At 39.2% G+C, this 22,815-nt stretch overlaps 1 protein-coding gene across 1 annotated transcript in view; it reads left to right on the top strand.

Annotated features, from left to right (window-relative positions):
• fhl3a (four and a half LIM domains 3a) overlaps positions 1-22,815 on the top strand; it is a 102,804-nt gene that overhangs the window by 41,422 nt on the left and 38,567 nt on the right. The gene's annotated exons all lie outside the window — the stretch shown is intronic.

A 22,815-nucleotide genomic window follows, 5' to 3' on the forward strand; every position in this document is an offset into this window, starting at 1 on the left:
GAAAGTGCTCTTTGGGGATGTTTGAGGTTGACTGATTTTACACTTAAGCTCAACAAAAATGTATTAGGTTTAATAGTCCACCTTACTGAACTGACACATTTACGTGTCTCGAGTTTGACCCGATTCCGTGAAAATGCTCCCAGGTTTCGAGATATGCTGATTAATCTGCCCCTGTGTTTTTTATGGCACAGTTCGATGCTTTGCGCACGGCCGCGGCATCCCGCATAAAACGGCTGGCCAAGCCCCTCGCTGTGAAATGAGCGGCAAACGTCACCTCCAAGGAGTTTATGATGGTGCGGTGTGAGGACGGTGTTTGCACGTTGCCGCGGTGATGTGCCTGTGAGAAGGAGGGGATATGGCCCACGTACTGGAAATGACTTTGAAGATAGTCATCCTGTTGGTTGCGCATTTTGGCAGGTGACTTTGTGAATTGCGGGGCCAACAATGACTCCATGTCTCTTGGTATGAACCTTTAACGGAAAAAAGGAGAGACTGATCTCAGTTCTTAGGATTAGTGCTGTGTCTTTTTCTTTGGATTTTTCTGTACTTTGGCTAAAAGTGTAAAAGTCTTCACGATTAGTGTACGCTACCTCTTGCCTATAATCAGTTTGGATAGGCTCCATCTTACCCATTAACCAATATGGCAGAGGTTAGCAACTGCCGTAATTTCCCGAATATAAGGCGCACCCGTGTATAATGCGCACCCCAAATTTACTTGTAAAATCTAGGGGAAATTATTGTACCCGTTTATAACGCGCACCCTAATTTTAGCACCAATAAATAGAAGAATACAAGAAAACAGAGCTCGTGTACAGATACAGAGATGTCATTTTACTGACTGGTGAAACACAGCACAAGCATAGCACATTGGTAGTTCAAAACATTACCGTAAACTGACAATATTTACGGTAATAATATGATTTGACAACTTCTCCAACTTACCAGAATCTAGGAGAAAACAAAACAGATGTGACTTTTCTTTTAAAGGCTGCTGTATAACTTGCTCGTTTCCTCATGATGAATAAATGTTTCTTCCATGGATTGATATGGTAAAATGAAAGTGAGAACGTAAGTCGGAAATCCGTGAGAGCTCATCGCTGTCAACACGACAGTAACAAAAGGAACTATTGTTATTTGGGTTTGAGTTTCCCGAGGGACCAATAAAGTTGACGGACACAGGAAGCGTGTGTCCTTACATTACGGAGCTGCAATAAACGTCGACTCAAATGAGTTCAAGAAACTAAATTCTGTGCTTTATGAAGAGTGAAAAAAGCAGAATTTAACACAGACGAAATCATTCGGCCGATTAGAGTGAAGTATTACCGAAACAAAATGGTGACGTCACGTACCGTAATGGTCGGCAACGGGTCGCCGCATACGTTTCTTCAACACAACGTGGCCGTGTCAATGAAAAAAAATCAGTTTAAATATATATGTAATACATATATATTTCTGTCTCCATCCATGTACCCGTTTATTATGCGCACCATGAGTTTACAAGTTGATTTTGGGGAAAAAAAGTGCGTGTCATATTCGGGAAATTACGGTAGCTGCCCACTGACAATTAGATTTTGCCTGCCAGATGACGTTGATGAAAAAAAAACATATGAACGATAGTAATTAGATGATGCCACTTAATGTCACCTTTTCACAATTTTGCTGTGCTGTCTTGTTGATTCCTGGTGGGATCTCGAGGAACTCAACAGGAGTGTAAATGACCAGATTTATGACGATAAGGTATTGATTCTTTGAACAACCATACTATATTTGCCGGAATTGCCGATAATTACAAAATCTGCCACGGTTCAATTGAATTCAAAGTAGTGATGCAACGAATAATCGATTAACTCGAGTAATTCGATTAGGAAAAAAGTTTCGAATTAAATTTTGCTGCTTCGAGCATTCATTTAATTAATTTGTTTAATTATTTGACAGCGGCGTCATTATAAGATCATCATAATTATGACATGATATTATCATGGGCTTTAATTAACGCTTATGACGGATTACTTGCTAGATTTTTTTCCCCCTTTTTTCAGAGACAAATGTTTTGGGTTGTTTTATATACCTGACATGTTTCAGTGCGTATGACATACGTCATTAAGTGCCATCCAGGAAATTATGTCAGTAACTCCATTTATGTCCAGCCTGGATCTTTTACATCCATTCAAAAGTGAGATAACATGCCGGATGACACAAAATGACATCTGTCATAAGCATTCATTAATAGTCATTGCAGTGTCATGTCATAATTATGATGGTCTTATGACAGTCTTATGGCGCCACTGTCAAAAAAGGGTTACCAAATACCATAACTAACAATTAATGAAACAACTGGAACAGTAACTGAAGAAATAGCACAGAACATGAATTTTGATTATTTACATCGTTAGCGCTGCAATGCATGCTAAGAAGCATGTTGGACGACAACATTGTTGACAGCAGGTGGCAGCAGAGGTTGACCGTCTCCCACAAGGGAACAGTAATGGCCAAATGAAGCTTTTTGAAGCAATGAAGCTTTGCAGCCAATTGGTTCATTTGGTCTTATGACAGTCTTATGATGCAGCTGTCAAATAAAGTGTCACCGGTTGATATCTTTTGGTGTAAATATCCCATAACACAGTGAGCACTGCTGCGGCTTATAGCGGCTTTTCTACTAGTATGTACAATGCCGTTTTCGTGTCAAATTTGGTGGGTGGCGGCTTATAGTCAGGTGCACCTAATAGTGTGAAAATTACAGTGATTGGGTTTTTAATAGGGCTGTCAAATTTATTGCGTTAACAGGCGGTAATTTTTTAAATTAGTAACGTTAAAATTAGGGGTGTCAAAATTATCGTGTTAACGGGCGTTAATTATTTTTTAAAAAAAATTTAATCACGTTAAAATATTTGACGCAATTAATGCACATGCCCCGCTCAAACAGATTAAAATCACAGCAGTGTCATGTCCACTTGCTACTTGGGTTTTTTGTCTCCCTAAGCTGGCGTTTTGGTGCGACGGATTTTATGGGTTGACATCAACAATGGCGAGCTACTAGTTTATTTTTTGATTGGAAATTTTACAAATTTTATTCAAATAAAAACATTAAGAGGGGTTTTAATATAAAATTTCTCTAACTTGTAGTAACATTTATCTTTTAAGAACTATGAGTCTTTCTATCCATGGATCGCTTTAACAGAATGTTAATGTTAATGCCATCTTGTAGATTTATTGTTATAATAAACAAATGCAGTACTTATGTACAGTATGTTGAATGTATATACCCGTCTTGTTTCTTATCTTTCCATTCCAACAGTGATTTACAGAAAAACTAGATTAAAAATTTTAATCGTTTAACAGCCCTAGTTAAAATATTTAACGCATGCGCGGAATGACCCACTCATGCATTGCCGCAAACGGACTACAATGGCGCCGTTTTTTTGTACATTGAGAGCTACGAGGCGGAGAAAAGCGAGTGGACACAGACATTCATTGGGGTCGTGCCATGCTTTGGCAACTCTTTCACATCAATCATAACTGTTCTGGCGAGCGACGTGGGGGAGAATGACAGGCGATGATCTTTTTCTTAACACGCTTAAATGAACACAACGCAGAATGTTTACCATTTGCAGCCACCACTGGCAGTTATGGTAGCCCAACTTCCCATCCTGCATTTGGGCGGAACAGTTAAGTTGCTACTGTATCATTTACTGAAAGGACAACAAAAATAATATTCCTATCTCTCAAAAAAAAATAATGTTCACAAAAAGAAAAGCTGGCATTCCCAATCAAAATAGCTATGCAAAACACACATAGAACTTACTCAGACTTTGGTCAAACTCTATTCAAACATTTCGTTTAGCTCAACAAATACACTAGATGGCAATATTCAGTCACAAGATACAGACTATCAGAGGTCAACACTCAAATGAACGTAAGATACAATGAACCCGGAAACTACGGCGTCAGTCGAGGGGCAAAACGCACTACAAAAACTTGGCTAGAGCTCTAATTAATTTAAAACTAGCCCTTGACACCTTGTGGTGTATTTTAATCACTACCTTACGTAGTTAAAGACACTGTGAAAGAACGGCAGGGAGCCATGTGACGTCCCGCTCGGCGACGTCAACAATGGCGAGCTATTAGTTTATTGTTTTTTGATTGAAAATTTTTACAAATTTTATTAAAACGAAAACATACAGAAGGGTTTTAATATAAAATTACTATAACTTGTACTCACATTTATCTTTTAAGAACTTCAAATCTTTCTATCCATGGATCCCTTTAACAGAAAGAATGTTAATCATTTTAATGCCATCTTGTGGATTTATTGTTATAATAAACAAATACAGTACTTATGTACAGTATTTTGAATGTATATATCGGTCTCATCTTTCCATTCCAACAATATATTACAGAAAAATATGGCATATTTTAGAGATTGTTTGAATTGCAATTAATTACGATTAATTATTTTTTTAAGCTATGATTAACTCGATTAAAAAAAAAAAAACTAGTTTTTAAGTGTTTACATGGAATTGCATTAAAAAAAAAAAAAAAAGAATTCGAAAGGGTTATTGGCTGCATGCAAACGTAGACACAGCATTCCCAAAGTTTTTTTTTCTTTTTTTAAATGAAAAAAAATCAGAGATTCTGATAGCATTACTACCAAAAGTTGGAGTAATGTATACTTTGTAAATAAAATCTTGGTTAGGCATTAACCTTCAGGGTTAGCTTCCACCACTGCGGCCGCAAGTAATTGCAAGCAGTTGTAATGCATGCAGGTCAGATTGCTGAGTTGGCGGGCCTTTGAGGCCTTAGTCCTGCACCCTCTATACGTCCGGGCTATTTTATGCTGACTCTGCAATAGCAACAAGAGGAGACCACGGGCAAATGACCGGTTTGTGTCTCGCCGTTCGCAGTTGATGTCTTTGATACTGATTAATAATGAATATTCTGGAATAATAAAAGGTTTTGGGACAGATAAAACATCTCTGGGAACCTTGCAAAGAAACAAGATCCTCATATTTATAGAAAGTTAAAATAAAAGACTTCCTTCTTTTTATTCTAAAAACGGCTTCGAATAAGACCTGTAGAAATGCAACACTACCTTTCCTCCCATTTTTCCATTTCAACACAGTGCTTGTATATTTTCTCCTGACAGTTTTACGCCATCCTACTTGTTAGGAACCGTCCTTGTGTGTTTACCATCCCCAAAGTACACCCACTAGAACATTTAGCAGGCTGTCAAAAATGTCCCCAGGTCTGCTTTTGAGATTTCCTACGTCTTTTCTCACCCTCTTGCCGGTCCTCCTGTTGCCATCTAAACATATACCAGGAAAGAAAGACAACCTTGCATTCTCCAGGCAGGGACGCTCCAAAAAGTTGAAGGCACACAGGAGTTCGCCGCATAGTTTCGTCAATGCAAACCAGATGTGAATCTCTAATGCATGGCGGCATTTTTTTACTCATGGAAGAAAAATGTAGGCCAAAAATGTAGTCGGTGTAAAAATAAATATAAATTCACATTCACGCCACGGATCCCCATTCTTCCTTCATGGTGGTTTGACAGAAACTGTGATTTAGAGCTGCTAGGATTGTTTTTGTTTGAAATAGAGACACCGGCCTTTTTGGTGCTAATGCATCATCGAGAGTCGTAGGTCAAGTGTGATTATGACAAATGCACTTATTCAAAGTATAACTTAATTAGTACAGTGTTATTCATCTTCTAGACCAGTCAAACTCATCTTTGTAGCGGGTCAATTTGTAGTTTTAGTAAGGATGTACCGAAAACAAAATTTTGGGCCGAAACCGAAAACCAAATATTGGAAACAATAAAAAGCGAAAATCAAAAGGTCGAATAAAAACCTATGGGAGGGTACGTTCCCGGCGGAAGTGAGTGTTTTGTGGCAAACTAAATGCGTCCTATAGCAGAGGTGCTGGAGTTGTCATCACATTCTTTTCTGTGGACGGAAACACACACGTCATGGCTGATGAAACCTTGATAAATGCGCTTTCTTGGAAGTTTAGGACACTCGAAAAATAGGTCTCACGCCTCCAATTGCTAAGCTAAATGAGATCTCGATGTACTTTTGTGTGGAACTGTAGTTTACAATTATGACAAAAAACTATTCCCTTCTCGCCGAAACTAGTACAGCTATTTACGAGGCTATTACAACCCTCATACTCCTTAAAATAAGACTCGCTGTTTTCTTGTGAGACAAGTGGAATTGATTGAGAGCCAGGCGAGTGGGCCGAGTCCTAGCAGTGACGAAGACGAGCGAACTCAGGCTGCCACAACTAATTGGCAAGTAATTGATGGTAATATTAATCGCAACTGTTTTCTTGAGAGTCGATTAATTTTTGTAGAAACATTGTTTTCCGAAAGATTGTCTAAATCCTGTTTTTGAGCTTCTTTGTAACTATACTGTATGTTTTTCATTTTATTTGTATTTCTCGTTTCCAATTCAAATACAAAAACAGAAACTATATATTTTTTGCGATAATTTTGACTTAAACTTGTCTAAATATTCTTTTTTCGAGCCTTTTAATAAAGTATTTTCTGGTATTTTGTTTTCATTTGTATTTTTTATCTTTTTACATTTTTAATGAAAACAAAACAAAAAAGGGAAAGAAAAATATATTTTTTAAATTTGAGTTTTAATTTGTTGTTCTTTATTGAAAAGGAAAAATACTGTAAGTAGTCTCTCTCTCTATATGTGAATATGCATATATATATATATATATATATCAGGGGTCGCGTTAACCGAATATTTTCCGTCGTTGACCGATTTTTTAAAACGGTGACGGAAAAAACTGAAGTCTATCTGTCATTTTGACCGGTTGCAATTCACACCCGAGACCACAGGGTGGCGAGTGGGCATATTAATTAGCTATTGTCTCTCTTGATGCATGACGTCGTTGGCTTTACTCTGAAAAATGTCAAGGCAACTGAGTGTCCGAAGTTTCTTCAAAAAGCCCCAAAACGACGATGGTGTTGATAAAAGAGGTGAAGAAACAGGGACTGCACAAGCGGGCACGCAATTCAAGTCCATGCGCACCAGGAGGAAGACTGCGTTCAGGCCACAGCAGGTGAACTATTAATTTCATTGTTCCATACCTACCTGGGCCACAGTCAGCTGTTTTTGTCACTGCGGAGAAAAAGTTACATATTCATCTGCTTGATGTGTGATGGCACGGTGTGGATTCTCTGTTAAGCTTGTTCGGACAGAATATTAATTTGAATGAAAACTAAATACTAGTGATGGGACGAAATGGGCCGGGGTTCCGAAGCTTGTGTCGAGTCATGGGAGGGGTGTTTCCACGAAGCTTGTAGCGAGGCGCGCGTCATTTCGGCAGAACCCGGAAATGATGTCGTGAGAAGCCTCGCCGGCCGGCTGAATCTGTTGAACGCTTCGGAAGTGATCCGACGTTCGGCGCGCATTGCAAACACAGTAGGCTACAGACTACGGTATAAATTGGTTGCAAAACGCAATGGCGATCGCCTGTTATCTCACATTTTGTGCATTTCGGCCTCCTGTACTTGTTACATGATCTGTGCGCAACAGTGCAACCAGTGCAATCTTTTTTCGAGCCTTGTCCTTTGCTTGCGATGGAAACTGCGCAAAAAAAGCGACCCTCACCTGTATGGGAACATTTTCATTTGATTGCTTTCAATAAGGTAAGGGAGAAGAACTACATTAATATAAATGTGAGTGTGTGTACCTATCTGAACCAAACATCAACAGAATGAACAATCCATTAGTGTACTGGGAGGCACAAAAGAATACCTACCCAAATTTATATAAACTGGCACTCAAATTTATCTGCACCCCAGCTTCATCTGTGCCTTGTGAAAGAATATTTTCTAAAGCTGGTGAAATATTGTCCAAAAAATGAAACCGTTTAAAGCCAGCCACTGTGGGAAAGCTATTATTTCTCAACAAAAATGAATAACAAATTATCCTTAGCACTTGTTGTATTTTGTTCACATACTAAATTACTAACATGAGCACATTCATATCTTTGTCATAATCAAATAACCATTGAATTCTTAACAATGTTGACCACTTGGGCTTGTAGACCAGGAGTCTCCAACGCAGTCCTCAAGGCCCACTGTGGGTCCTGGTTTTTGTTCCAGCTGATCCAGCAGAGACAGTTGAACCAATGAGGCTTCTGCTAAAACAAGCCACACCTGACTGCAATCAACTGATTGCACTTGTAAAACACCAGATTGGGGAAAAAGTGTTGTCATCTTGTTTGGTAAGAATGAAATCCTGCACCCACAGTGGGCCTTAGTGGAATAGGTTGGGGACCCCTGTTGTAGACAACTTGATGGCGCCATAGAGTAAATGAAGCACAATGAAGCTTTGCTACATGTGCAAACCGATTGGGTGCAAAGCTTCATTGCTTCATGAGGCTTCATTTGGCCAGTTAAGAGTTTTGTTAGCTCAAATTGCTGTGTCCAACCGCTGTAGCTCAGCTGCTCTCTGTGAACTCTCTATTCACGCCGGAACGCACGCGGTTCTTAAATGTCTCTGTCACGTGACTGTGTCGTAGCCAGTAACGCGCTCGGCCAAATGGACACACAAGTACGGAAGGTGAATTATGCCAAACAAAGGGTCACCACAATGTCATTATCATCATTTTAAAAATTTAAGTGACTGGTAAAAATAGATTATGACCGGATTTTTATGACCCTGTCAGTCAAAATGACAGACAACGAAAAAGTCTAGCGCAACCTCTGATATATATATATATATATATATATATATATATATATATATATATATATATATATATATATATATATATATATATATATATACGTCGTCCATCTGCTTTTAGACTATTTGTATATTTGTTTATTATATTTTCAATAAATAAACAAAAAGGGGCGAATAGTAAATTTTCAATTTTTTTTCTCAGTTAAAAAACCAAAAAGGCAAACTGCAATAAATATCTTCAATAACCTTCAATTTATGTTTTTCTTCTTCAAAAAACAGGGAAAAAAGTAAATAATGTCAGTAAATAATGTAAATTTTTTTTTTAGTCCTTTGTCTTTAAAGAGCATACGACACGAGAAAAAAAGTCTTAAATGGCATTATTATGTGAATTAGAATCATATTTTGAGACGATTCGACTATATACTACAATTTAGAAAAACGGAGATGACGAGAAATTAGTCTTTTATCTGCCGGTTAGCCACGCCTACCATTATAGGGCTTTAGCGTCCCCAACAGGTGGATGACGTCAGCGGTAGACTGGGCTCGTCGGTTTTACTATTCAGCCCATTGAGGGGGAATTATTCAGAACGAGGAAAACGCGACGAAGAGAGCCGCAAAATGTCATTGTTTCAGTCTTTCTACTCCAATATTTTTACAGGATATTCTTTTTATCCAAGTATTTTTCCCCAATAGCTATATAAATGGCTTGAGAAGGACCAGTCAGCCCGTCGAGGGGGAACTATTCACAACGAGGAGAATGCGACGTTGGGAGCGGCAAAATGTCATTGTTTCTGTCTCTTTACTTCAATATTTTTACAGGATATTCTTTTTATCCAAGTATTTTCCCCAATTGCTAAATAAATGGCATGGTCATGACAAATAACAGTCTTGTGCTGAATGGAATATGAAATAATAAAAATGCATTTATTCAGGACGACATGGCAAAATTACTCCATAATGGTCAAAACTGTCGACTTCACCATTCCTGTCAAACCTCGCGAACAATATTTTATGACACCCAAATCGGACATATGTCATTTCCCTTCCCCGGCTTCGGAGAATGTAAACAAACCAGAAGGCGTGACAGCTAGCTGACATGCTAACCCGAACCGAGTGATGTTTCAAAGTCTTTGAAGCGGAAAATCACACATTACTAGCCTGGATTATTTGACATGAAGACCCGGTTGCCGATTGTCTTCGCGGATCGGCAAACCGCCCGGCGGAGAGCAATTTACAGTTCGTTCCCCGGAGGAGGGTGGCTGGAGTTGTTGTGCAGCTAACGTGCTGCTAATGAGCAGAGGAGAGCTTTTTACATGCCTATCAATGATCAAACGTAAGTAGTCCTTTATTTAAAGGAAGTTTGTAGTGTTTACTTTGTAATCGCTGTATTCATATTTGACATAATACAAAACAAGATGTTTACTCACTTCCTCGTAAGTCCAACGGTCCCACAGTAAATATCCACGGTGAATATGAACCTTTTGAAACTCCAAAAAGGTGCATACGCCTCTCCCTCATACAGAATGATTTTTCTGCAGCCGTTTGGCTGGCGTGATGCGAAAAATAAACGTATTAATCCGCAAAATCAGCTGAATCCTTCGTCCTCATACACAACAGTACACCGTATAGTGAAGAGGACGTCTTCTACCGTACACGTCACAGCGCCCTCCTCCTCAATGCAAGACCAAAGCCGGAAGTCACTCATTTTCATGGTGCGGGATTAAAAAAACTAAATAAATATAGCGATCGCTTCCACACACATCCAAGCGGTCCATATCATTCAGGGGCATAAAATACCGCGTGTATTATGAAAAAACATGCTTTTTCGTGTCACATGCACTTTAAATGAGGACTCCAGATTTTTTAAAAATCTCATTTTAGCAATTAAAAAAATTTTTTTTTTTCTAAAAACAGGTTGCACATGATTTAAATTTGCCGCACAAATTATGGCCTTGGGGCCAGATTTGGCCCCAAGGCCTTAGGTTTGACACCTCTGTTCTAAACCCACTAAGGCCATATCCACACGTAGCAGGGTATCTCACAAAAAGAACTTTATCTACGGTTTGTTTACGGTTAAAAACTCCGACCAAAGTGAAGATTTGCAAATTCTGCAATTGATGCGATGTCATGAGTACATCAATAACTGGAGGTTTGCGTCTTTTTAACAGTCGAAACGTCACTGCCTGCGACAAAAAAATGTTCAAACGTCATATGTGCGACCCGTATTTACATTCATGGACTGCACTTACGCTCACGAGGATTTAGAATCTTACAACATCACATATACTGTACATCGCGACCGAGCGTGATAGCGACCCGTGCTAACATGCTAAAGGTTCACCAACATCTCACAAGGCAAGGGCTAAACAGACAAAATATGATCGTTGAACTATTTATTTACATTTTGTCAATCACTCTGTGCTTGGGTACAAATCAATAAATATGGGAAATAAAAGGCACTTATGCGGTTGGGCGTGGATGATATTTTTCCGACAAACGAGATGGTGCGGACGTTGAGTTTTTTTTCTTGACGGATGGGGCAAAATACTCGTTTTTAAAAAATCTCTTCTACGTGTGGACATGGCCTAAATCTGACAGGGAACGATCATATTTCAGTGCAATACATGATTGAAAGTGCATTTTTACATACGTAGTCTCGAAAATCCTTCCACAGTAGCCTAATATTAGAAGACACCACTCTCAGGTTCATTAGCCGAAAATTACAAAGGATGCGGTAGCATTTCACAGCCACAGGCGCTCATTTTCTTCCCGTGTGTTTACCACGTCAACCCTCGGTCACCTCCCACTCCACACTAAGCGATGTTTAAGCGCTCAGAGACAATAGCGGGTTTGGGTTGCAACGTCTGGTCCTCCGCCCTGTCCTCGGTTTTCTCACAGGTGTGGAGAGCTCAACTCCAAATACACGTTTTTCAAAAAACACTGAAACGTTCGAATGCAATGACCCGTGATTAATGATCTTCAGTTCATTCCAAACTACTTCTTCATTTTGGGAGACTCAAGTTAGTTCTGTCAAAAAAAATGGGAACATAATGGCTGCAACACACTTTTGGCAAAACTACTCGTTTTTTAAAAAGAGACTTAACGTTCCTGCGAGCAATTTGTCACGTTAAGGAGAATGACTGCACTCCCTCGTTCTAGAGAACCAGGTCTTTGTCTCAAAACAGAAAAAACGATTAATAATTTCTCTAACAGTGAGTCATAAAGACCCGCACTTGACTTTTCCCATTCGTCACCACGTTGAACATTTTCATTCAAACTTTCTACAGGGTAATAAAGTCTTAAAATGTCTTAAATTTAAAAATCCACATATTCAAAATCTTAAATTGTCTTAATTTTAATGGAAAATTACAGTAGGTATTAATTTTCGAGAAGACGTGTTAAATGCCAGGGTTGCTACCAAATTCTTCCATCACAATAGTATTAGCTCACTGGCTGCCATTGACGGCGCAAGACGTCCAATTTATTTTGACTGGATTGGAATTCTAGTGCCGTCAATGGTGCTAAGTGTGCTTTCACACTAGCACTCACACTTTACTCATTTTGTAAATGTGAACACGCATCCGAACTCGAGTTTGGACCAGACAAACGAACTCTCGTCTACTCAAAGTTTGTGTGTCTAGGTCCGCTTTAAGTGCACCTCGCTTCGCTTGTGAATGCAACCGGAGTAAGTTCCCCTTTTGCTACTTTATGTGCAGCGTCACAGCCTGGAGCTGTGACGGCATCCTTGGAAGTGGAAGTATAGCGCGCACGCTATTCAAAATCAACAATGACAGGCTGACAGACGATTAGCCAAGGCCAAATGTTGTTGTGATGTGCTAATTAGTTGCATTTGGTACACAGAATCGGGTTCTACTGTGGCGGTTGTGTTTTGCATGCTGTTGCTGAACGTACCGTGTAAGAGTGACAGTGGCATAGACAAGCGGAGCCTCTCGGGGCGGCCGTTTTGTGAGTCTCGCTCTGCTGGGAGTGGTGACAATTTGACAGTCTAAAAAGTCACAAAAGTGAGAGCGATTGCACGCCTGAGTGACTTGAGGTACCACGCAGTTACCTTTTATGGTTTAATTTTCCCACGCGGTTCCCTTTAGTGGTTTAATTTTCCCCTATGCATTTTTTATATACTCCATTTCACTCGGCATTGAGTTGGACAGGGATCAACCCTGCCGCTGGCCGAGCGGCGATTTACTGTGCTATTCTGCTTTACGTGCAGTGTCACAGCACCACGCTCTGATCCTCCACGCTCCCTCCCCTCCTAGGAGGGAGGTTTTTCCTCTTCTATTTATTTAATCAATGAGTGCGCCTTTCTTCCACGTGATGCTACTCTGAAAGTTCGGTCAGCGCAACAGGAAGTGACCTGTAAAAGCCAGAAAATCAACATGAACCGTAAATGCGTCAACAGGAAATTGACCAAAAATCAACAGGAATGGAGAGACAGCGAGAAGCACAAGTGGTATTTGCCATGTGGCAAAATGGATTTTGCCATGTGGCATTTTTTTGCCATGTGGCGAAATGGATTTTGCCATGTGGCATTTTTTTGTCATGCGGCATTTTTTTGCCATGTTGCAAAATGGATTTGGCCATGTGGCATTTTTTCTTTGCCATGTGGCATTTGCCATGTGGCATCTTTTTAGTGGTATGTGGTAAATGGATTTTTGTTTGTGGCAAGTTTTTTTTGTTTTTTTGGGTATGTGGCATTTTTGGGGGGTATGTGACATTTTTGCCGGCCATGCGCGTCCATGCCATTGACAGCTATGTACGTGCAGATTTTCCATTCATTTTAAATGGCAGAAAAACATGTATGGCTGTGATTTTTGACTATACACCTACCATTAGAGCGCATTGACATTCAACTGGCACCCAAATAAGGCTATGCCATTGACGGCTATGCACATCCAAATTTTCCATTCAGATTAAATGGCAGAAAAAAACGTGTGGCTGTGATTTTTGACCATACACTTACCATTACAGCGCATTGACATTCAACTGGCACCAAAGTCAGGCAATGCCATTGACGGTTGTGCACGTCCAAATTTTCCATTCATTTTGCATGGCAGAAAAACATGTGGCTGTGAGTTTTAACCATACACTTTACATTAAAACGCATCCATTTTGCCACATACCAGACAAAAAAAAAAAAAATGCTACATGGCAAAATACATTTTGCCACATGGCAAAATCAATTTTGCCAAATGGCAAAAAAATACCACATGGCAAAAAAAATGCCACCTGGCAAAATCCATTTTGCGACATGGCAAATACCACTTTCATTTTCGGCCCTGCTGGATGACGTCAAATGCCCCAAAATTAACTTGTTGCCTGGCATTGGCTGCCACTGACGGCGATAGATGTTAAATTCATTTGAAATGGGAGGGATGGCGAATACTGTATGTCCATTTGCTGTTATCCCTCCCACTTGAAACGGATTAGACATCTACTACACCGATCGATTGGGTCCGATCACGTTATTTTCAAAGTATCGGAATCTGCAAAAAAATATCGGACATGCCTTTTTTAATATATATATATGTATATTTTTAATTAAATCGTTTTCTAATTGTATTTAACGTTACAGACAAAATGTCGTACACTCATCCAGAGTCTTTAGTTTTGGCTTAAAGTGGGGCTGTCAAATTTATCGTGTCAATGGCGGTAATAACATTAAAATATTTAACGCAATTAACGCATGTGCTGCACTATCCACTCAAGCATTGTCGCGTTCAATCTATAATGGCACCGTATTACGTATAAATAGAACTAAAAGGCAATGTAAAATGAGGAGAGAGAATTTTGGCAGCCTTTGAAGCCTTTTTTAAATTGGCTAAAGCCTTACAATCCCTCTCTCAACGATCAGAAATATCGTGGGAAGCAATGTTGGGAAGAAAGGTAGTAGTTGATCTTTTTCTTAACTTAATTTTATTTTCCAACACTGCATATCCATAACTGTCTATATATTTCAATCTACCTGCTTTCTATTCCTCTTGTGCTTATCTCCATTGCTGATTTCAGTGATTATTATTAGTAGTAGTTTTTGTTTTATTTTTATTTTTGTTTTATTTTTATTTATTTATTTTTATTCTGTGATTAAATGCGATCTTTTGTCTTGGTTTTTACGTTGTGTTAATTTAAATGTGATTTTTATGGTCTTCATGTGAGTACCATTACGCACAGTCAGGGTTGCACTTCCCATCATGCATTTGGGCAGAAGTTAAATGGCTGAATTATCATTTACTGAAAGCTGGATGGCAATATTTAGTCACAATATACAAAGTCACATTTGTCCTTTAAGAAATACAGGTCTTTCTATCGGTGGATCCCTCTCACAGAAAGAGTGTTAATAATGTAAATGCCATCTTGAGGATTTATTGTCATGATAAACAAATACAGTATTTATGTACTGTATGTTGAATGTATATATTCGTCTGAGTTTTATTCATTTTTTTCTTAATGCATTGCCAAAATGTATATGATTGGGAAAAATTATCAGGAATGATGGGAATTGAATCGGGAGCAAAAAAAAAAGCAATCGGGTCGTGAAATATCGGGATCGGCAGATACTCAAACTAAAACGATCGGGATCGGATCGGGAGCAAAAAAACATGATCTGAACAACCCTAGTAATAACCCATTCCAATTCAACTCAGAAGAATCAAAAGAGCTTGTTTTTTCGTTTATTAGTTTTTTTGTAGAATATCTTAGAATGATCGATAATTGTTGTAGCGCCATATAGTGAAATCATCGTTATCGTGAGCCTTGTATCGCAAATCGTATCATGATGTAGCCAGAGGTTCCCACCCCTACTGCAAAGTCTGCAAAAAATGCCATTGCACATGGTTTACATTCGAGGGCCACACAAAATGATGTGGTGGCCCAAATCTGGGTACCGGGAGTTTGACACCTGTGTTCAAACATGTTTAGTTTTTTTGGTGTTGTTTAGTTGACATTATCTTTGATTTTATTATTCACTCAACCAATGCATTCAAATGATATACTCAAGTGTCCAGCTCTGAACTTTTTACCCATCGAAAAGTCAGCCAAACTGTGTTCTGGATGATGTCCAGGCACTAGACAAGAGCGCAAAGTGATGGTATGTGTTTATCCCAACGCAGTTTTCTTCTCTGTTCCTTTTCATTCAGACGTGATTTAAGACCCGCCTTCGGTTTTAAGCTCTTACTTCAGCCTTGATTTACCTCTGAATGTGCCCGTCTTGGGTTTCCTCGCGTTCAACTTCCTCCACTGAGATTTCTTTCTTGGTTCCTCCATTACTCTTTGTAAAGTCTTGGTCTTCAAAGAGGTCTGTTGTGAGTCAGTTCGCTGCCAAAACATCCAAGCACTTAAAGATGATTGAAAGTCTTTTGAAGCAGCTCAATCATAAAAAGGCAATACAACGACAACGCTAAAATATGTGGTGCTTACGGACCTTTACGATAAGGTTTGGGCACGGTGCAGGGTTTTTAGCATGCTGTAGTGTTCGATTCAGTTCACTTGTTTCCATTGTGTTTCTCCAGCCATTTTGCTTGCCCTCTTTAGGTCCTCGGGTTATTTGCTACCTATCCTGAAGAAATTCCAGCCGTACAGGAGTACTGATGTTAACTGATTAGGCGCCAGGAAATCAGCATTTTTAATGATAATAATGCGATTTAAAGGGAACCTCTGACTTAAAGACTTGTAGGCTCTAATATGCCTCAATTGTTCTCTTTTATGAAAATATGTTATCAGAAACATACAGTGGGGAGAACAAGTATTTGATACACTGCCGATTTTGCTGGTTTTTCCACTTGCAAGCCATGTAGAGGTCTGTAATTTGTATCATAAGTTCTCTTCAACTATGAGGGACGGAATCTAATACAAAAATCCAGAAAATCACATTGTATCATTTGTAAATAATAAATTTGTATTTAACTGCATGAAATACGTAGTTGATACATTACCAACTAGGAAATATTTTGGCTCTGAGTTCTTTTTTAAGAACCCCTCCTGTTCTCCACTCATTACCGGAAGTAACTGCACCTGTTTGAACTTGTTACCTGTATAAAAGACACCTGTTCACATGCTCAAACAAACAAACTCCAACCTCTCCACAATGGCCAAGACCAAAGAGCTGTGTAAGGACAGCAGGGATAAAATAATAGACCTGCACAAGGCTGGGATGGGCTACAGGAAAATAAGCAAGCAGCTTGGTCAGAAGGTAACAACTGTTGGAGCGATTATTAGAAAATGGAAGAAGTTCAAGTTGACGGTCAATCTGCCTCGTTCTGGGGCTCCATACAAGATCGTGGGGCATCACTGATCATGAGGAAGGTGAGGGATCAGCCCAGAACTAAACGGCAGGACCTGGTCAATGATCTGACGAGAGCTGGAACCACAGTCTCGAAGAAAACCATCGAAACACATTACGCCGTCATGGATTAAAATCCTACAGCGCACGCAAGATCCCGCCGCTGAAGCCAGTGCATGTCCAGACACGTCTGAAGTTTGCCACTGACCATCTGGATGATCCAGAGGAGAAATGGGAGAAGGTCATGTGGTCGGATGAGACCAAAATTGAACTTTTTGGTCTAAACTCGGCTCGTCGTGTTTGGAGAAAAAAGAAGGACGAGTACAACCCCAAGAACAGCATCCCAACCGTGAAACATGGAGGAGGAAACATCATTTTTGGAGCTGCTTCTCTGCCAAGTGTACAGGACGACTGCGCCGTATTGAGGGGAGGATGGATGGTGCTATGTATCGCCAGATCTTGGCTGACAACCGCCCTCCTTCAATGAGAGCCCTGAAGATTGGTCGTTGCTGGGTCTTCCAGCATGACAATGACCCAAAGCACACAGCCAAGGCAACTAAAGAGTGGCTCCGTAAGAAGCATCTTAAGGTCCTGGAGTGGCCTAGCCAGTCACCAGATCTGAACCCGATAGAAAATCTATGGACGGAGCTGAAAGTCTGTGTTGCGCGGCAGCAGCCCCGTACCTGAAGGTTCTGGAGAAGATCTGCATGGAGGAGTGGGCCAAAATCCCTGCTGCAGTGTGCGCAAACCTTGTCAAGGACTACAGGAAACGTTTGGTATCTGTAATAGCAAACAAAGGTTTCTGTACCAAATATTAAGTTCGATTTTTGTGATGTATGAAATACTTATTTCATGCAATTAAATGCAAATTTATTATTTAAAAATCATACAATGTGATTTTCTGTTTTTTTGTATTAGATTCTGTCCCTCACAGTTGAAGAGAACTTATGATACAAATTACAGACCTCTACATGCTTTGCAAGTGGGAAAACCAGCAAAATTGGCAGTGTATAAAATACTTGTTCTCCCCACTGTATATTATTGCATTTGATTTAAAAAACTGTAATATTTAGTGCATATTTTCACCTACGGAGGGCGCCATGTTTTATGCGCACAATGCACGCTGGGGGTGATGATGCAGTTGTGCTGGACTGGGAGAATAGCTGTGTGTCACATATTAATGTTTCTGCCATTAATGTCTCATCTTCATACGTTTCTGCCACGTATTAATGTTTCTGCCATTAATGTCTCATCTTCATACGTTTCTGCCATTAATGTCTCATCTTCTTGCATGTGTAATATTTCAGCTAGTAATGTTCACGTATTAATGTTTCTGCCATTAATGTCTCATCTTCTTGCATGTGTAATATTTCAGCTAGTAATGTTTCATCATATTGCTTCACACTCATACATCACAAAACCCTTTATTATGTCGCTTCACACTCATGCATCACAAAGTCCTTTATTATGTCATAAAGAATAACTGAGAACACTATATAAGCCTCGAGCAGACAACATCCAGTGTCAGGTCGTCAGCGACTAAACATAGGTCTGCATGTCAACTTGCCATTATCGCTTGACCTGATAGTTTTCCCTTGCCTGTCAACATCAATAAGACCCTGTGTCTGCGATACGCAACTGGGTCCTCCGTCTCGTACATGACACTGTGCTAGCTAGCAAGCAAAGCTAATATGACGACTTGCATGAGCTGTTGGATGAGTTCCCAATGTCATATCTGAATCCAAATCCAGCTCATCAGCGGTGTCTTTAAACCGATCCTAGGCGGCTTGCTGAGATATTGACCTGCTGCCATTTGAAAGTTTGTATATCCCTTCGTTGCTAGTTGCATCATTGCCTTGTTTTTTTTTTTTTTCGTTTGTCTGCCTCTCACTGCGGTTGTCCTTCGGTATATATATATATATTTTTTTTTAATCCCGACTTTCTGTAACTGACCCTTTTTGTGTCTCCCTTTTCGCGATTGCGATTTTTCTGCGTTCAATAAACCCTTTTACGCAATCCCTATGTTATTGTTGTCTGCTTGCTGTCTGAAGTGAAGTTTCCTAATTCCGTGGTCAAGCCAGCCGCACTTTCTTTTCTGTTGCGTTTCCCTTTCAGGTTTTACCGTAGAGAGACACACAACGCATGTGGTTTGTGATTGCTTTATAAGGAAAATTATGACTGTAATGTCACGCGGAAGTATAATTATGTGGTCTACGCGCTCATCTGTCGCACGGGAAAAACACGTTCGAATCCCGCTAGAGACCTTCAGCTAATTGCTTTTGCTGCTTGTTTTGTGAAATATCAACAGTGCTGTCCTGCACAGCACTTTTCCATTTGGGTTCAAATTGGAAGGCCAGAACCGACGACATGTTTCTCTGGTTCTCCTGCTAGTGTCTCCCTTGTGTTATTCTTTTATTGTACTGTGGTAGTAGCATACTGTATTTATTTAATTTTATATTAAATTTTATATTTTTTAATCATTTTTACTCTAGCACTTTTTTACTATCCTGCACCTTACACTTTTATCTTTGCTGCTGTGTTGTTATGGGCACTGGAAACTAATTTCCCTGAGGGAACTCTCCCAAGGGATAAATAAAATTTATTGAATTGAATTGAATTGAATGTTTATGTAGCTAAAGAGTGACACTGTGGTAGCCCGGCAGCACCGCCCAGGGACATCACCACCCAGAGTGCATTGCGTCGTCAACAACAATGGCGACCTACTATTTAAACAAATTTTATTAAAACGAAAACATAAAGAAGGGTTTTAGTATCAAAATATTATAACTCATACAAACATTTATCTTTTAGAAATTACATGTCCTTCTATCTGTGGTACCCTTTAAGCCTTAAAACTTTGCCGCGCTAGACGTTTAATTCATTTTGACTGCGATTTCATTCGCCCCTCCCAGCCAAAATGGATTGGACGTCTAGCATCAGCAATGGCACTAAAACACTTGCATTTACTGTCAGTCGTTGTAGTTTAATTGAGAAAATACATTATTACACGCCTATGCTACTACCTATGTATGAACATAGTGGTGCTATCGTTAGCTAATTACCGTATTGGTCCGTATATAAGACGGCCCTGACTCAAGAATCAAGTTTGAAAAAAGACTTTTTGAACACCAAATTATTTTTTATACAGAAAATAATTACAGTACATCTGAAACAAATGATGATAAGAATATATGAGAGAAAAAGCATGTTATTTTGCCTCATTCAAATTTTAATATCTGAACATTTAAATATATAAACTAGAGATGTCGTGACGTGATGCCAATCGATCGGGTCCGATCACGTCATTTTCAAAGTATCGGAATCGGCAGAAAAATATCGGCCATGCCTTTTTTTTAATATTTATATATTTTTTAATTAAATCGTTTTCTAATTATATTTAACGTTACAGACATAATATGTTACACTCATCCAGAGTCTTTAGTTTAGGCTTAAGGTAGGGTTATCAAATTTATCCAGATAATGGCGGTAATTAATTTTTTAACAAATGTATCACATTAAAATATTTAACGCAATTAACGCATGCGTTGCACGACCCACTCACGGATTGTCGCGCTCAATCTGTAATGGCGCCATTTTACCTATATAGTGAGATAAAAGGCAGCGTAAAATGAGTAGAGTGAATTTTGGCAGCCTTTGGAGCCTTTTTTGAATTGGCTAAAGCCTTATAATCCCTCTCCCTACGACTAGAAATATCATGCGAAGTAATGTGGGGAAGCAAGGTAGCAATTAATCTATTTCTTAACTCCTTATGTTATTTCCCAACGCAGAGAAGATATATCAATTGGTAGCACTACGCACAGTCATGGTTCCACTTCCCATTATGCATTGGGGCATGGCTACAGTATCATTTACTGAAAGCTCAACAAATACTCTAGATGGCAATATTTAGTCACAATATACAAAGTCACAAGTTTCTATCCGTGGATCCCTCTCACAGAAAGAATGTTAATAATGTAAATGCCATCTTGAGGATTTATTGTCATAATAAACAAATACAGTACTTATGTACTGTATGTTGAATGTATATATTCGTCCGAGTTTTATTCAGTTTTTTCTTAATGCATTGCCAAAATGTATATTATCGGGAAAAATTATCGGGAATGATTGGAATTGAATTGGGAGCAAAAAAAGCAATCGGATCGGGAAATATCGGGATCGGTAGATACTCAAACTAAAACGATCGGGATTCGATCGGGAGCAAAAAAACATGATCGGAACAACCCTAATATAAAGTGCAATCACATTCGTAAATTAAAGGCTTCTGGTTTTTGAAATGTAAATAAACCAATCTATTGTGATGAAACAACAAAATTGCAGTACCTGCATTAACTATCAAAGTGAAGTCTAAATAACTGTAGTCTAGAAACAAATCTGAATTAGGGCTGGGCGATATGGCCTTAAACATGTATCACGATAAATTGAGCAGATTTATCTCGATAACGATAAATGACGATAAATTCGCCCAAGCGGACTGTTATATAATTTGAAAATCTGAATCAATGCATGAAATACAGATTAACTATTTCTTGTTGATTTATTTACCAGCATTCAATTTGATATACTGTATTTAACAATTGTACATGCAGTCTAAACATTAAGTTTATAAAAATGTATTGTAAGCAATAATTCAAGTATGAACATTTATAACAGCGTGTATGACTTGAACAATGTACATTGTCAAAATCAATATGCCTGTGCAAACATGTAATTGTAACAAAAATGACTTGCAGCTTGAACAGTACTCTTCAAAAAGACAACTTATTGTTAATGGCTGCTGTGACATAATTATTAAATACAAGTGTTTACTTTATGGTTTAAGGGTTTTTTTTTCCCCCAGTGCATTTTTTAATAAATGCACGCACAATAAAAATAGCTGGGGCCATTTCTCGGTCATTATAAGTTTTGCCGTTGGATTGTACTTTATCTTTATGCTTTACCATCACAAAAGCTATCAGAGGAATCACACACAGACAGATACAAAATAACGCCACATAGTAATTGCTAGATGCAGTCCGTGCCCAATCCACTCATTAAGTTCAGCCGTTTCGACAAGGTTAGAGCCGCTATCCGACCCCATAACGTTCATTTGTAGCGTTAGCCGCCAGCTAGCGTTAGCTTGGCTACCAGTAGAAAGCACTGAAAACACCATCTCCGGAAATCGTGAGAACAAAGGAGGACAGCGGGTGAAAGCCCGTCTGGATGCCACCAAGAGTCTACTAAATGTCGGTTGAAAGTTTGGTGAACCTCCCTTAAGCCACACTCCATCACGTTTTGCTTGTAGCGTTAGCTGCTAGCGTTAGCTTACCGGGCTTTTGTTTGATTGGCTTCCTGATGATCACGTGACTCCCTACGTAAGCACATTCACTGCTTTCTTAAAGGGGAATGAACATAGACGAACAACACAGAATCAAAGCGGGATGAAAAGACTATATTTTCTTGTTTTATTAATTTACCGAATTTACCGACATGGTCAAAATTACGTCGGTCATCGTTCAGAATTTCGGTGACGGTAAATTTTCGGTTTACCGCCCTGCTCTAATCTGAATAAGGAAAAACATTGCAATAAAAGAATGCAAACTGGTTAAACCAGTAGCTTAGATCTGTCATGACAGAACATCGCTTCAATGATATCTGGCTCCATCTAGCGTCGTGAATTGGGAGAGTAGCTGAGATCTGTCACAACAGAACATCGCTTCAATGATATCTGGCATCATCTCGTCATGTATGGGTATAATGTCTAGACCACGAATATAAGACGACCCCCTCTTTTTCAATCTTATTTCAATGCAAAAAAAA

Source organism: Corythoichthys intestinalis, chromosome 4 (assembly GCF_030265065.1).
Source record: "Corythoichthys intestinalis isolate RoL2023-P3 chromosome 4, ASM3026506v1, whole genome shotgun sequence".
In the NCBI taxonomy this organism is placed as follows: domain Eukaryota; kingdom Metazoa; phylum Chordata; class Actinopteri; order Syngnathiformes; family Syngnathidae; genus Corythoichthys; species Corythoichthys intestinalis.